Below are 13,485 nucleotides of genomic sequence, written 5' to 3'. Positions count from 1 at the left end.
TGCTTGGGTTACACAATCTAGCCCCTGCCGTTGGGGGGAGAGGGGGGCTGAGTGCCCTACAGTGCCCGGTGAACGGAATGCGGTCATACTTGGCCAGGTGCCCAGCAGGAATGGGACAGGCCCAGGTTTTCAGGTTTTTACATGAGCTGGGCGACTGTTGGGTGCAGTACCATTGGAAGCGGTTTTGGTTTAGCATTAGCAGGACTGGGACTGCACAGTTATAAGAGACACATGCGGCCGGAATGGTTGTGACAAGAATGCTGATGATTTTCCAAGGACCATGCTTGACTTTTCTATTTCTCTCCTGATCAGTAGAATGCCCGCAAAGGTGGTGTGGGTACTGGGGCACTCGGTCGTGCGTCACGATACAATGTGACTATGACAGCGGCGAGTGGTGAAGCCGGTAGGCTTGAATTGGACGGAGTTTCGGTGGCGAGACTGGCGGCCCCGGAGGGCTGGCAAGAGCCTGGAATATCTTGGTGAGGCGGCACAAGGAGGAATTGGCCAGGTTGTGCTCAGTGAAGGGCCGCTTGTGTCACGTTCCACACCGAATGGTCTCCGGTGAGGTGATGTATCACTTGGATAGAGTGCAGTTATCTGCCATTGTGAGATGGGCCAGGTCGGGCTCAGTGAAGGGCCGCTTGTGTCACATTCCACACCGAAGGGTCTCCGGTAAGTGGAAGTACCACAATAATAGAGTGCAGTTACCAGACAGTGGTACAGAGGCCTGGATTAGAGGATTCTGGTCTTTCATTCAGAGCGCAGGTGGGGAAGTTGTCGGACCTGTGGGCCCGGGTCACCTTTGTGGTGGTAGAAAGACCTTGGAACAGTAAAAGTGACCGACGGAATGGACGGGAGTCCGCCTTGGGTACTCCCTAGGCCAGCACTGAGGGGGGAGACGGTAAGCTCTCCGCTGAAAAATATGGCCCCGGCTGGGGAGGCTGCGGGCGACAGGTTACGAGCCTCCTGGGTCCCTGGTCAGCCTGGTGGTCTGAGGGTGGGCCCCTGGAGAGGGCGGACAAGGATCAGAGGTTTGGGGCCCACTCCTTATGGACGCGGGTGGGTTGCGCCTTGCGTGGATGCTCTGCATGGAAGATGCAAGCTGGAAGGCCCCTTAGTGCTGGAGGATTAGAATCTTGCTAAAGAAGATCTTGAAAGTCAATAATAAAGTTGTGTTGATAACTGTAAATAATGAATTTGAAATGCCTTGTCATGTTTATGAAATGTCAAATATTAAACATGGCCATTTTACACCCACAAGAATCTCTGTCGATGATTTGAATGTGGGTGGACAAGTTATCAGGAGGGAGGGGGAGCATGCTGGGGGATCCAGGTCCTACGTGGAGCAACAGACGACATCCGGATCCAACTTGACAATGGCGAAACATCAGCCCGCATCCTCCTAGACCTGTCAGCCGCCTTCGACACGGTCTGTCACAGCACACTAAAGACACGCCTCCAAGAAACCAGAATCCAAGAGAAGGCCCTGAACTGGACCACATACTTCCTCTCCGGCAGAACCCAGAGCGTCCGCCTTTCTGCTGCAAAGCCACTGACATCATCTGCAGCGTACCCCAGGGAACGTCCCTCAGCCTGACGCTGTTCAACGTCTACATGGCCCCCCTCGCACACGTCACCCGCCAGCATAACCTCCACATCATCTCCTACGCTGACGACACCTAGCTGATCATCTCCCTCACCAACGACCCGCAAACCGCCAAAACCAACCTCATCCTCTGAACCACCCCCTCGGCCTGGGACGACTCCTGGTGGACGACCACGCTTGGAACAGCACCGACACCCACCAACCATGCAAGCAACCTGGGATTCATCCTCGACTCCTCCCTCTCCATGTCGAAGCAGGTCAACGCCGTCTCCTCCTCCTGCTACAACACCCTCTGCATGCTTCGCAGGATCTACAAGTGGATCCCTACTGAAACAAGAAGAACGGTGACCCAGACCCTCGTCAGCAGCAGACTGGACTACGGCAATGCACTCTATGCAGGCATCCCGGCTAAGCACCTACAACGACTTCAATGCATTCAAAACGCCTCTGCCCGGCTGATCCTCAATGTCCCTTGCCACAGCCACATAACCCCTCACCTGAGAGACCTACACTGGCTCTCCTTCGGAAAGAGGATCACCTTCAAGCTTCTCACCCACGCACACAAAGCCCTCCACAACACCAGACCAGTCTACTTCAATGGCCGACTCAGCTTGTACACCCCCACTCACCAGCCTCGCCCTTTCCGCGGTCCTACGCATCCAACGGACTACCTCCGGCGGCATATCCTTCTCCTTACTCGCAGCCAACACCTGGAACACCCTCCCTACCCACCTACAGCAGACCCAAGACCTACTCACCTTCAGAAGACTCATCAAGACCTGGCTCTTCGAGCAGTAGCGGCACACCTTTCCCCTCCGTGTCATTGAGACCCTCACGGGTAAGTAGTGTGCTTTATAAATACATTGATTGATTGATTGATTGATGTCATGCACATATTGGATGTACCCATGTCCAGACAAGGATCCAGCTGGTGAGGAAAGGTCAAGGGCAGCTTTTACTGCCCCCAGGTCAAGGGCAGCATTTGCTGCCCCCAGCTCCTACCTATCCATGCCCACTACCTCAATCCTCTGTTTTTTTTTTTTTGGGTTACAGGGATGGGGGTGGGTGAGAGGGTGGCAAGACAAGTCAAGTTCCTCCTACTAATTTATTTATTTATAAAGTTTTGTATAGAGTGAACGTGACCCTACAGGGTATCAGAGCACTCTACTCGAATGGAACCAAGGGTATAATGGAGCTAACATTTATGAACGAAGGACACAACATTGAGGATAAACAGCATACTAAGCTTGATCTCTAAAGGTAGTCGGCGATGGAGAGGTCAGACATAATGAAAGAGTAGCAGGTATGGACAGGGCTGGACTGGGAACTGAAAGCAGCCCTTGCAAAGTTTGCCAGACCAGCCCCCGTTCGGCGCGTAGCGATCGAGCGCAGCGAGTGAGCCTGACCGCTACTAGGGGGATTTGGAGGGGGTTCTCCCCCCAAGAAAATTTTGGAAAACAACAGACCAAATTGGTGAATTTTACAGCACATTTTTTCATTACATATTCAATTGTATCAACTTTCAAAGCACAGTAAATAGTAGATGATGACTTTCAAGAGCACCAGGTTACCCACCCAGTCATATGTACCCACAGACATTCTTCAGAGAGCACCAAAAATAGGCACAAGTAGTGAATCAGAGAGAACAAAATAAAAGTGAGAAAAGCCCCCACATGATGTGTTGCGAGCAAGCGCAGCGAGCAACCACTACTAGGGGGAGTTTGGGGGGTTGAACTTGTCCCCTCCAAGAAAATTTGGGAGACAGAAAGGGCAAAGCAAAGCATTTTTCAACACATTTTTAATTACATATTATATATTATTAACTTTTAAAGCATATTAAATGATTACCTAATGGAGCACCAGGATACCCAGTCATAAGTCACAGACATTCATACAGAGAACACTGAAAAATGAAATGTTGAGCACGAAACATGAATTTAAATATAACCAATTTATTCTTCATATAACATAGCATAAAGACTTAAAAACGCACTTGACTTCAAACAATTGTGCAAAGGTTCAGAGTAAAAAGTGTACATGAAAATGTGCAAACCCTTAATATGAAACACTGTAAAAACATAACATACTTCTTCTCAAACAAGTGTTATATTCAATTGCACTTTGCATTAATTTGTGTGAATAGACTGCACAATGTTGAGTGATCAAAACTCTTTAAGAGAGTGTTTCCTAGGACAGACTCAGAGAAACTGTATAGAAGCTAAAATCTCAACAGAAGGAGAAACTGCTTCATTGAACAGAGTCAGGCTGAGGCATGGTGTGAAGAATAGAGTCCACTCCATAGGACATACTCAGATATAGCACATTACAGAGTGAAATTCCAACCTGCAGATTACTCCCTGGGTAGGTGTAAAAGAGATTGAAATTGCATACATTGCTGCCCAGGACTCTTTAAGGGGCCGTACTGTGATGACCACAACACCCTGCGGGCCACTCTTGATTTTTCGACCAAAAATGCTATGCATTTTAGGCTTTTTTTTAAGACTGTTTCAACGTCACAACTTTACAGCATAAAAACTACATTCTGATTTTTTTTATTTTGTACGTTGTCACACTTAAAGCACTGACATGTGATGTCACACATGAGCACACAGGCCACTGAGCCCAGAAACTGTGGAAATGTCACACATAAGCACCTAGGTACTGACCCAGGCCTGGTGGTCACACCAGGCCAGTAAGCATGCAAATGTCACACATGAGCACCCAGGCCAGTAAGCATGGAAAAGTCACACATGAGCCTCCAGGTCACTGAGGCCAGAAACTATGGAAGAAGCACACATAAGCACCCAAGCCAGAAAGCATGTAAACGTCACACATAAGCACCCATGCGCACAGGTACAGCACATCTTCTTGTCGCTGTGTGCCTTGAATATGAAGCACACTTCCTGCAGCGAATGCAAAATCAGGCAGCGTGTTAGCAGCCGGGTAAGGGCGCTGTCTCTCAGCACACTAAATCGGTTGTTGAGTGTGAATACTGACTGCACAACCACAATGACATCTAGATACAAGAAAAATCCATGTGCACCATACAATAATTTGACACCGAATTGAAACATCTAACCTAATTCAGGAAACAATGCGGACTACAACAACAACAACAACTCTGATGTAAGGATTGAACTAGATGCCGACCAGGCTGACTGCCAAGTGTTGTTGGCAGTATCTGTTTAAACTCGGTAATCCAACTTGGATCAGACTCCGTCCCAAAAAACAGACTTTCATGTTCAGGACAAAGCCTTTGCCCTGAACATGAGCTAAACTTGAAAACAATACAAAAATAATATGTTGGTATGTGCACAAAGTGATATCATGATGCGAAGGGCAGTTCAGTTCCTAAAAGGGGGTTGAGGGGGAAAGGTAAAAAGACAAAGCTTTTGTAATTTTGCTGCCCTCACACACCCCGAAAGGTGTCATGCTTCATCATTGGGCCTTGCTCCTCATCGGGCCGGGGCTGCAATGCTCGACGGGCTCACCATTTCCGGGGCTCTTTGTCAGAGATCTTTTTTAGGAAGCCGTTGGGTGCATGCGGGTGTGAGGACCGTGGTGGGTTGTGTGCACGTGGGTAGTGGTTTAAAATAGGTCAGGGTCAGTCCAACACTCAATAATTTTTAATGGTTGAGGTAGATCCTGCCTAATTAAAAAGTAGGGATGAACGCCCTATGGGAATATAATGTTCCTAGCGGGCAGTCTCGATAGTGGGACCGACATGTTTTGTGCCTGATTGTTCGGAAAGAGTCGGGTTGCACTTCTTCAGGACCTATGTGAAGTGTGGTGCACAACTACAGTCAGGGTCAAAAGATTATTGAAGGTAGCCTGTTGTGGGGCCCTAGTAGTCCTATACTGGGCGTTTTTAGAAACCCGTTAGTATAGGAGCTACGGCCAAACGGGGGTGTAAGGGAGCATGAAGTTGCTCCACTCAGAAGCATGGCGGCAACTTGCTTTCTAGCCTACCCTCGCTGCGGATCCCCGTGATATCAAACAGTACACAAAGCACATGAAGTTGTCGAATTACTCCAAACAGCAAAGGTACAAACAGATTAAAACGTTCAGATAAAGGGCTGAAAGCAGAACAAGTGAGCTAAAAGTGCATTTGGTGATTCTGAAGCTAGAATAACCCCCGGTGTCAAAATCCAAGTCCGGGAAATGTTAGAACCAGCAAAAGTGAGAGAAAAAAATGGATGTTCGGGATGCGCATTTATGTAGGCCCGAAAAAGTATATAATACCAGATTATGTTGATATATATAGTAATTGATATCAAACAGTAGCTCATGAAGCTGTCAGATTATTCCAAACAGCAAAGGCGCAAATAAGCCAAAACACAGTGGAAGTGGAGAAACAAAGAAATCTAACATTCAGATAAAGTGTCTAATACCAAAAAGAAAGTGAGCTAAACATCACAATAAGTGATTCTGGAGATGTACCCACCTCGGTGTGAGAATCCATGTTAGGGAAACGCTTGGACCAGAAAAATGCGAAAAGGAATGTGTGCTCTGGATGCGCTATTAGTACGCCTGCACCCGCAATAGAGAGCGGACAGAGTCACTACTGGGCCTGGTAGTGATATCTATTGGTGAAGTTGGGAAGGACGGTCGGACCAAATAAATCGGCCCCAGCAACAAAACCGGCCCCCTGCCAAAAAAAAAAGGTCCCCACCCCTGGCAGCCTACCAAGGGATTGCCCGGTGCCCTGCATTGCCAGTCTGGCCCTGGGTATGGATACAAACAATAAACACAGAGGTTTTATCCTAGGGCAAAAACTTCTTCATCAGAAATGATTTTGCCCACTGCTCACCACCCTAACAGAAAAATTGTATCAGGGATTGGAAGGGGATGGACTATGATTATTCCTAATCACTTGGCATCCTATCTCAACGTTCTGATTGAATTTCATATATCTCCTTTAATTCACAATGTTTCTATGCTCAAAAGAAGCATTATGAAATGAAGGAGCTCCACAGCAAAGATCTAGATACTGTTTGGATTTAGCTTAAGAAAAAACTCAAATAGTGCATGAGTCACTTCTCGGGCATACACACACAGTTCTATGCCACAGTAAGAATCCTGATTCTATTTAGACTTTTTCATAGATCTTCAACTAAATGGTAAATGTCCTATCATAAAAACTTCTCCCTATAAAAATAATACCAGACATGTCTGGCTCCGTTTTGGTGCACAGACATATGCTCCTGCGTCTGTGCCTCAGTGAGGAGAGAGACAATGTTTGAATTTTCTCTTGTTTAAAAAAAATCAAACAGCCTTTTACTTTTTGCTGGGGCTAGAGACACAGTGACAGGGCTAAAAAGAACATGCCTATTTATGTGACTATATGAAAGCAACATAATGTGGTCATTATATGGTAATAACTTCAGCCTATTCCTGTTCTTTGTAGTAGACTCAGTGATTCATATGAGATATAGGGCCTGATTAGGATGAAGGTGAAACCGCCATCAACAGCCTGTCAGTGGGGGTCTCACTGCCATCCTAAGCATGTTATACGGCTGCCACATTGGGATGGCGAGCAGATGGTTGGCATTCACGGAGACCGACCGCCACGGATCCCCTTCGGATCATCGGAGGGCACTCCGATCCCTACAATGGTGGCAGATTATGACGTCCCTCCCCACCAGCTATTTCATGGCAGATTACCTGCCATGAAAAGACTGTAAGAAAGGGACATTGGGGGCCCGTAGTAGGCACCCCTTTTTCCCCTAGCCTCAGTGTTGGGTTTTGGGGGCACTTATGGTTCTCACTACATATCCCTGCACCATGTGGTATGATCTGCTTGGTGCCTGCCAGGCATATGCACAATGTGCGTTTTTTGAACTGCAGCCAGCAGCACACGCCGCAATACAAAAAGTACACTTTGCGACCGCCTTGAAGGCGGTTGCATTGTAATTTTGGGCGCGGGACCGCGGACAGCTTGTCGGGCGCTCCCATCCCCGATGCGATGGTGGTCGGACAATCAGCCCCTTCATTTTTATCAGGAGAATTGTGAATGGTAAGACATTTACCATTTGGTTGAAGTTCCATAGTTTTCTACTACAGATAAATGAAGACATTATCATTGTTTTTACTGATATGATGGGATTCCTGGAAGTCACATCACCCTGGTTTATGTTATGTATAATGTTTTCAAAATTGTTTGGTATTGGTAGGTTCCTCTGGGTGTCCGTCGACCCCGGTCACAAATACAAGCAGACACCACCATGGAATAGCAGACTTTACAATTCACTGTTTACTCTGCATGCATTTGCAACACAATTTAATCCACAATTACACAATTCCACAATTACATATATTTTCATGTAAGTGGAACTTACTAGTCATGTTCCTACTGAGCAAATCTATTTTTACCCACATTTTTATTTTTCGTCATTCTTTAATAATCTGTCAACAACTTTTCCTGAAACGTCTGAATGACACTAAGGGCATCATTAGGATGGCAGGCGGACTTTGTCCCCCAATTTGACCCCATCCCTTTCCGTGGCAGCAACGGCAAACCCCCACATGCAGCATAATATGGATGGCAGTGTCTAACAGACACCGCCACCATATTAAAACGTTTTCCGCCCGGTCGACTCACCGACCCTCCATAGTAATATGGTGGGGGGAAATGGCATGCGGCGGGAGAGAATGTCGGGCGGATCGCCCCGTCATGCAGGCGGTGGTGATCCGCCCGACATACTAATGGGCCCCTAAGACGTAACAAAAAATTAGCACACAAATGTGGGACCCTACATATATTAAACTAGACGGTCAAGCATATCATTAAAATTGTTAAACCAAAAACACATTTACCCATAAAAGAATTAGATTTTTACAGCATATTTCTAGGGATTTTTCAATTTTAAATGTAGTGACTGTCTCTGAGAAGTGCACATAACAGTCCAGTTCCTCACATGATGCTGTCACCAAGCATTTGAACAAGGTAAGAACACTGTAAAATATTTAAAAAAAAAACAATGTTTATTTAAAAAATGTGCTACCTTGTGCTAAATATTTTTGTCTAGTAAATTATGTATATATTTTTTAATGTACCTAGAGAGCAAAGAATAAAGACTAGTTCATTGAAAAGTATTCCGAGAAATACTACAGTCAGTGCTTTTATCAGAAGTATTATTTGACAATTGAGGTAAAAATATATTTGTTTTTCTCTAAAAATGAATAAAAGAAACAAGTAAACACTAGCATATTTTTTAGGTGAAGTTTAGAATCATTATTGTGTGTATGTGATTGTATTATAAAATCTATTAAAAATGTGGTGAAGACACTGGAAAACATTTTGAGACACAAGTAGCAACTGCAACCTTGAAAAAGGTAAATACCTAATGCATATCTACACAATTAGCCTATAATAGTATTTCCCTGACAGCATTTGAAGGAACAGAAGCAAACAAACTAATAATGAATTCCACCTGTAAAGTATGATTACCAAAGTATGAAAGCAATCATTTTTTCAGGGTGATATTAAAAAAACTGAATGAAATACCCTTTTTTCCACAGAATAAAATCAAAACAATCTTTTCCTACAGAAAATGGAACATTGCAGAAGACAATTTTACATTTAAAAATCAACTTCACTAGTAAAGATTCCATTTTGCGATTCCTAAATAGCGATTTTTAAGGAATCACTATTTAGAATTCGCAAAATGGAATGTATGAACAAAATCGATATTTATTTGCGATTCCTTAATCTTCCTTATTTGCGAATTCGCATTTTGCGAATTCGCAAATAGGGAATAATTTCCCATGCATTCCTATGGGCCAGGAGACCCATAGGAATGAGTGTGAAGTAATTCTCAAATTGCGAATTCGCAATTTGCGATTCGCAATTTGAGAATTATTTCAAGGGTGTAGAGGTGTCTCAAAGACACCCTGCTGCACCCCTGAAATGTACATGTGTGTGCATATGGCACACATACATGCCCTATGGGAATGTGTGTGAGTCACATGCCACCATCAAAAATGCTAAATTGTGCATTTTTTAAAGACTTCGCAAATTACCATCAACTACAACTTGGTGGTAATTTGCAAACTCTTAAACAGAAATTGCAATTCAAAAATGCTTCATACATAGCATTTAACGAATCGCAAAATTGCAATTCCTTAAATGCTATGGCAAAATAAGGAATCGCAAATTTTTGCTACTTCTTATTTTGCGAATTTTTGATGCATGCCAAAACATGCAAAAATACCTTTTGCGATTCGCAAAGGCCGAAATTCTGTGAATTTCGGCCTTTGCGAGTCGCAAAAAGCTTGATACATCTGCCCCTTAATAATAACATTAATAATTGTCATTTAATGTTTAAATAGGTTATTATTAGTCTTTTTCATTTTCAAAACAAGTTTTAATGCAAAATATGTCACATGCAAGTTGTGTTCAATCAAAAAGAGGAAATCACTTATTTAAATTCCAAGCCTACATTTATTGTAAGGACTGAAGCACTGAGCTCAGGGCCCACTGGAGATGTGCAAGGTACTATTTCAGTACTTGTAGAGGCACATGGCTTTTACCATTGGGGACCTACTGAAAGGACAACTAAACATAACCGCTCTACCTCTGCAACTGAACTAGAAGTAAGGGATATTGTGCAACAAATATATTCTTTTGCAAGCATCTCCAGTGGGCAGATTTATGTTAGGAGGTATCTAGCAACATTGCTAAGCATGCTGCTGAAGACTAGCAAATCATCCCAAATGTAGAACGTATGAAAGATGAGTAAGGCATTTCCTTTACCAACCAAACACTTTTAGCAATATTCTCATACCCCCTTACTAAGAGAAATATTTAAACATGAACCTTTCTTGCTACAAGGCAACCACAGTCCTCAGAAACAATAATAATCTATGCCACTATTCACAGTTTTATAACACCAGAAAAGGGTGAAACTTGGATGATGGATAGTACATTTAAAACACCACCGAATCCATTTACCCAAAAGTACGCTATTTATACAAAAAGTATAACTCTACAATGTAACTTATGCATGCATGTCTGCCAGACAAGGAATTTTAATTTTCTATATACTATGAATTTCTAACAATTGCTATAGAAAAATGAATAAAAGGCTTGTGAAAATTAAATTTGACTTCAAAATTGACATGATTTCTACAATAAACAAAGGATACCCTGGTATACAAATTCAAGGATGTTTTCTTTACCATTTTTCACACGCTATATTATCAGAGATACAAAAACATCCTGAGCTGGAGATTATGGGCTTGATTCTCAAAGGTAAAGTGAGACGAAAGTGTAACTTTATGACTTTTGGTATTCACAAAGTGCATTTACTCCTTGTAATGACGTAAATGACGCTTAAGTTAATAGCAGTGATAAAAGAATAAAAAGATAATTTGTTCCATAAAGAATAATGGAAAAGAATGGATATGTAATCTAAAAAAATCTTAATTAAAGATGTAGTACATTTTATAAAATGCACTATATATTTAAAATGCATTTGATTATTAAATAAATGTTTATATATATTTATTAATTTCTGCATTTTTAAATATATATTTATTTTCGAAGAAAAAAGAAAAAAAATTGCATTTTTAATTGTATTCATTTATGTGCTAATAAAATTAGTTTTAATATTATCAGTTAAAAATGCAGTACATTTGAATACATTTTTATTTCAGAAGTAGTATTTGAATGAACGTAAAAGGAAATATTTTAATGTTATTAATTACCTACTTTTCTTATGATTCAGAAAAGGGGGTGGTGATGGACAGAGTATCTGAATTAAACAGAACACTCATACCCAGTCAATAGATCAGGGCTTGATCCATCACCGTTTTTTAGCTCACTGCACCATCCCAGCTCAGAACCTGGCTACATGCAAATTAGTCTGTCCCTGGCCCAGTGCATCATGGGAACAGGGCAGACCAAACTACCAAGCCAATTCTTATACTGGGAAGGAAACAAGCTTCTGGGGACCGGTTTCTGGCATTACAGCCGTCTTCGACCCGGCTTGCTTGAATCCTGATGGTGCAATGAGCAAGGGACTCACATCTGAGTATACCCTTCCACGCTTATGGTGGACAAAACGATTCAGAAAAGGGGGTGGTGATGGACAGAGTATCTGAATTAAACAGAACACTCATACCCAGTCAACAGATCAGGGCTTGATCCATCACCGTTTTTTAGCTCACTGCACCATCCCAGCTCAGAACCTGGCTACATGCAAATTAGTCTGTCCCTGGCCCAGTGCATCATGGGAACAGGGCAGACCAAACTACCAAGCCAATTCTTTTAACATTTTTTTATAATGCAACTTTTGAATAAAAAAACATATATTTAGATAAAACACTCTCATTGTTTAATGCTAGTATAAAATCCAAAAATAAATATAATTAGCTGCTTGTTTACAAATAAATGTTTCAATAATGAATACACTCAAATGCCTACTCCCCAATATCCCTAATATCCAACTTAAAATAATTTTCATAGAATGATATTTACACATTTTTATTAAAAATATTTATTTTAATACTTAAAGAAATTGATTGAGTAATAAATTATCCAATTATTTTTAATATACTCCCCAGCCTTTTCTGCTATTCCTGCTGCATCTCATTCCTAATATTTTAGCAAACAATTATTGTATTGTTTCTTTTTTAGACAGAAAAACTGAAATTTTAATATGAGTATTCATACTTAAAAACGTATAATAATTACCTATAAAAAAATATTTAACCCCAACATATGTACACTTCTGAATTAAGTTAAATCCCTTGTGCATTTTCTGGATTGTTATAGACCCCTCAACACTTGTATTTTGCTTTCAGTTTCTCATCCCGTCTTGACAGACTAGTTCTCTTTGATTAAACATACAATAAATGCTTAACACTACCCTCTGATAAAGCCTTACTGCTTGCGCACACTACCACAAATAGAGAGTTAGGTATTATCTACTTTTACCTCTGCCTACCTTTGGGGTTCCACTCGACTCTGTGCACACTATAACTTACTGTGGTATAGTATATACAGAGCCAGCTTCCTGCAATGCCTTTAATGAAGAATAATGCAGTTGAAAACTGTTGAAAGGCAGTAGAATGCAATTGGGTTGTGTACAGGTAAGTCAACAGTCAAAATTACTTTTCAGTTACTATTATGAATACTTTGTACGTTACTTTTCAGATTACTTCTCAAGTTAGTTTTCATACAAACCAACTCTACACTTAGATTATTTTTCACAGAAAAACAATCAATGCAATCCTTTGGGAGAAAACTGTTATCGGTTTAACGGTAAGTACTTAGGTTTTGGAATAAGTATTCTGGTGTTAGAACCAGGACTCCCCCAGGGTCAAGGATGCACTCTCAAATGACCCTCAGCGGCCCTAGGAGGGGTGGGTGCAGAGTGCTGAGGCCCAATGTTATCCAATGGGGGATAGTTGTTTTCTGGTTGGTGGCTGCTTACGAGCCACAAGGTTGTGGGAGCAAAGCTCCTGGCGTTAGACTCAAGGCAAAGGGGGATACAATTTAGCACAGAAGGTGCACCCACAGCGGCACATGGGCACCAGGGTGCAGGGTGCTGTTTTGGCATCGGGTGCCCTGTTGATTTAAATGGAGATTCTTCAGTTGCAACAAACACTGAAACCTCGGGGACGAAGTCTTCTGGTGGTGGCCACCAGTTGGAGAGGTAAGTTGGGATGCCTGACACTGCCAGGACACGGTTTTGCCCCAAAAGGCCGTGGGATGTCGGGTGCAGGGGGATCTTTTGGCATCAGGGTTTTCTTACCAGATCCAATCGCGGTTGTGGGGAATCCTCCAAAAAGGGGCTGCAGGTGTCGGCTGGAGACTTGAGGCAGGTCAGGGATCACTAGATCCAAGGTCAGGATCACCAGGGAGACCTCCTCAT

The sequence above is a fragment of the Lissotriton vulgaris genome, chromosome 2_1 (genome assembly GCF_964263255.1).
Source record: "Lissotriton vulgaris chromosome 2_1, aLisVul1.2, whole genome shotgun sequence".
Taxonomy (NCBI): domain Eukaryota; kingdom Metazoa; phylum Chordata; class Amphibia; order Caudata; family Salamandridae; genus Lissotriton; species Lissotriton vulgaris.
Note: the sequence above shows the minus strand (reverse complement) of the source record.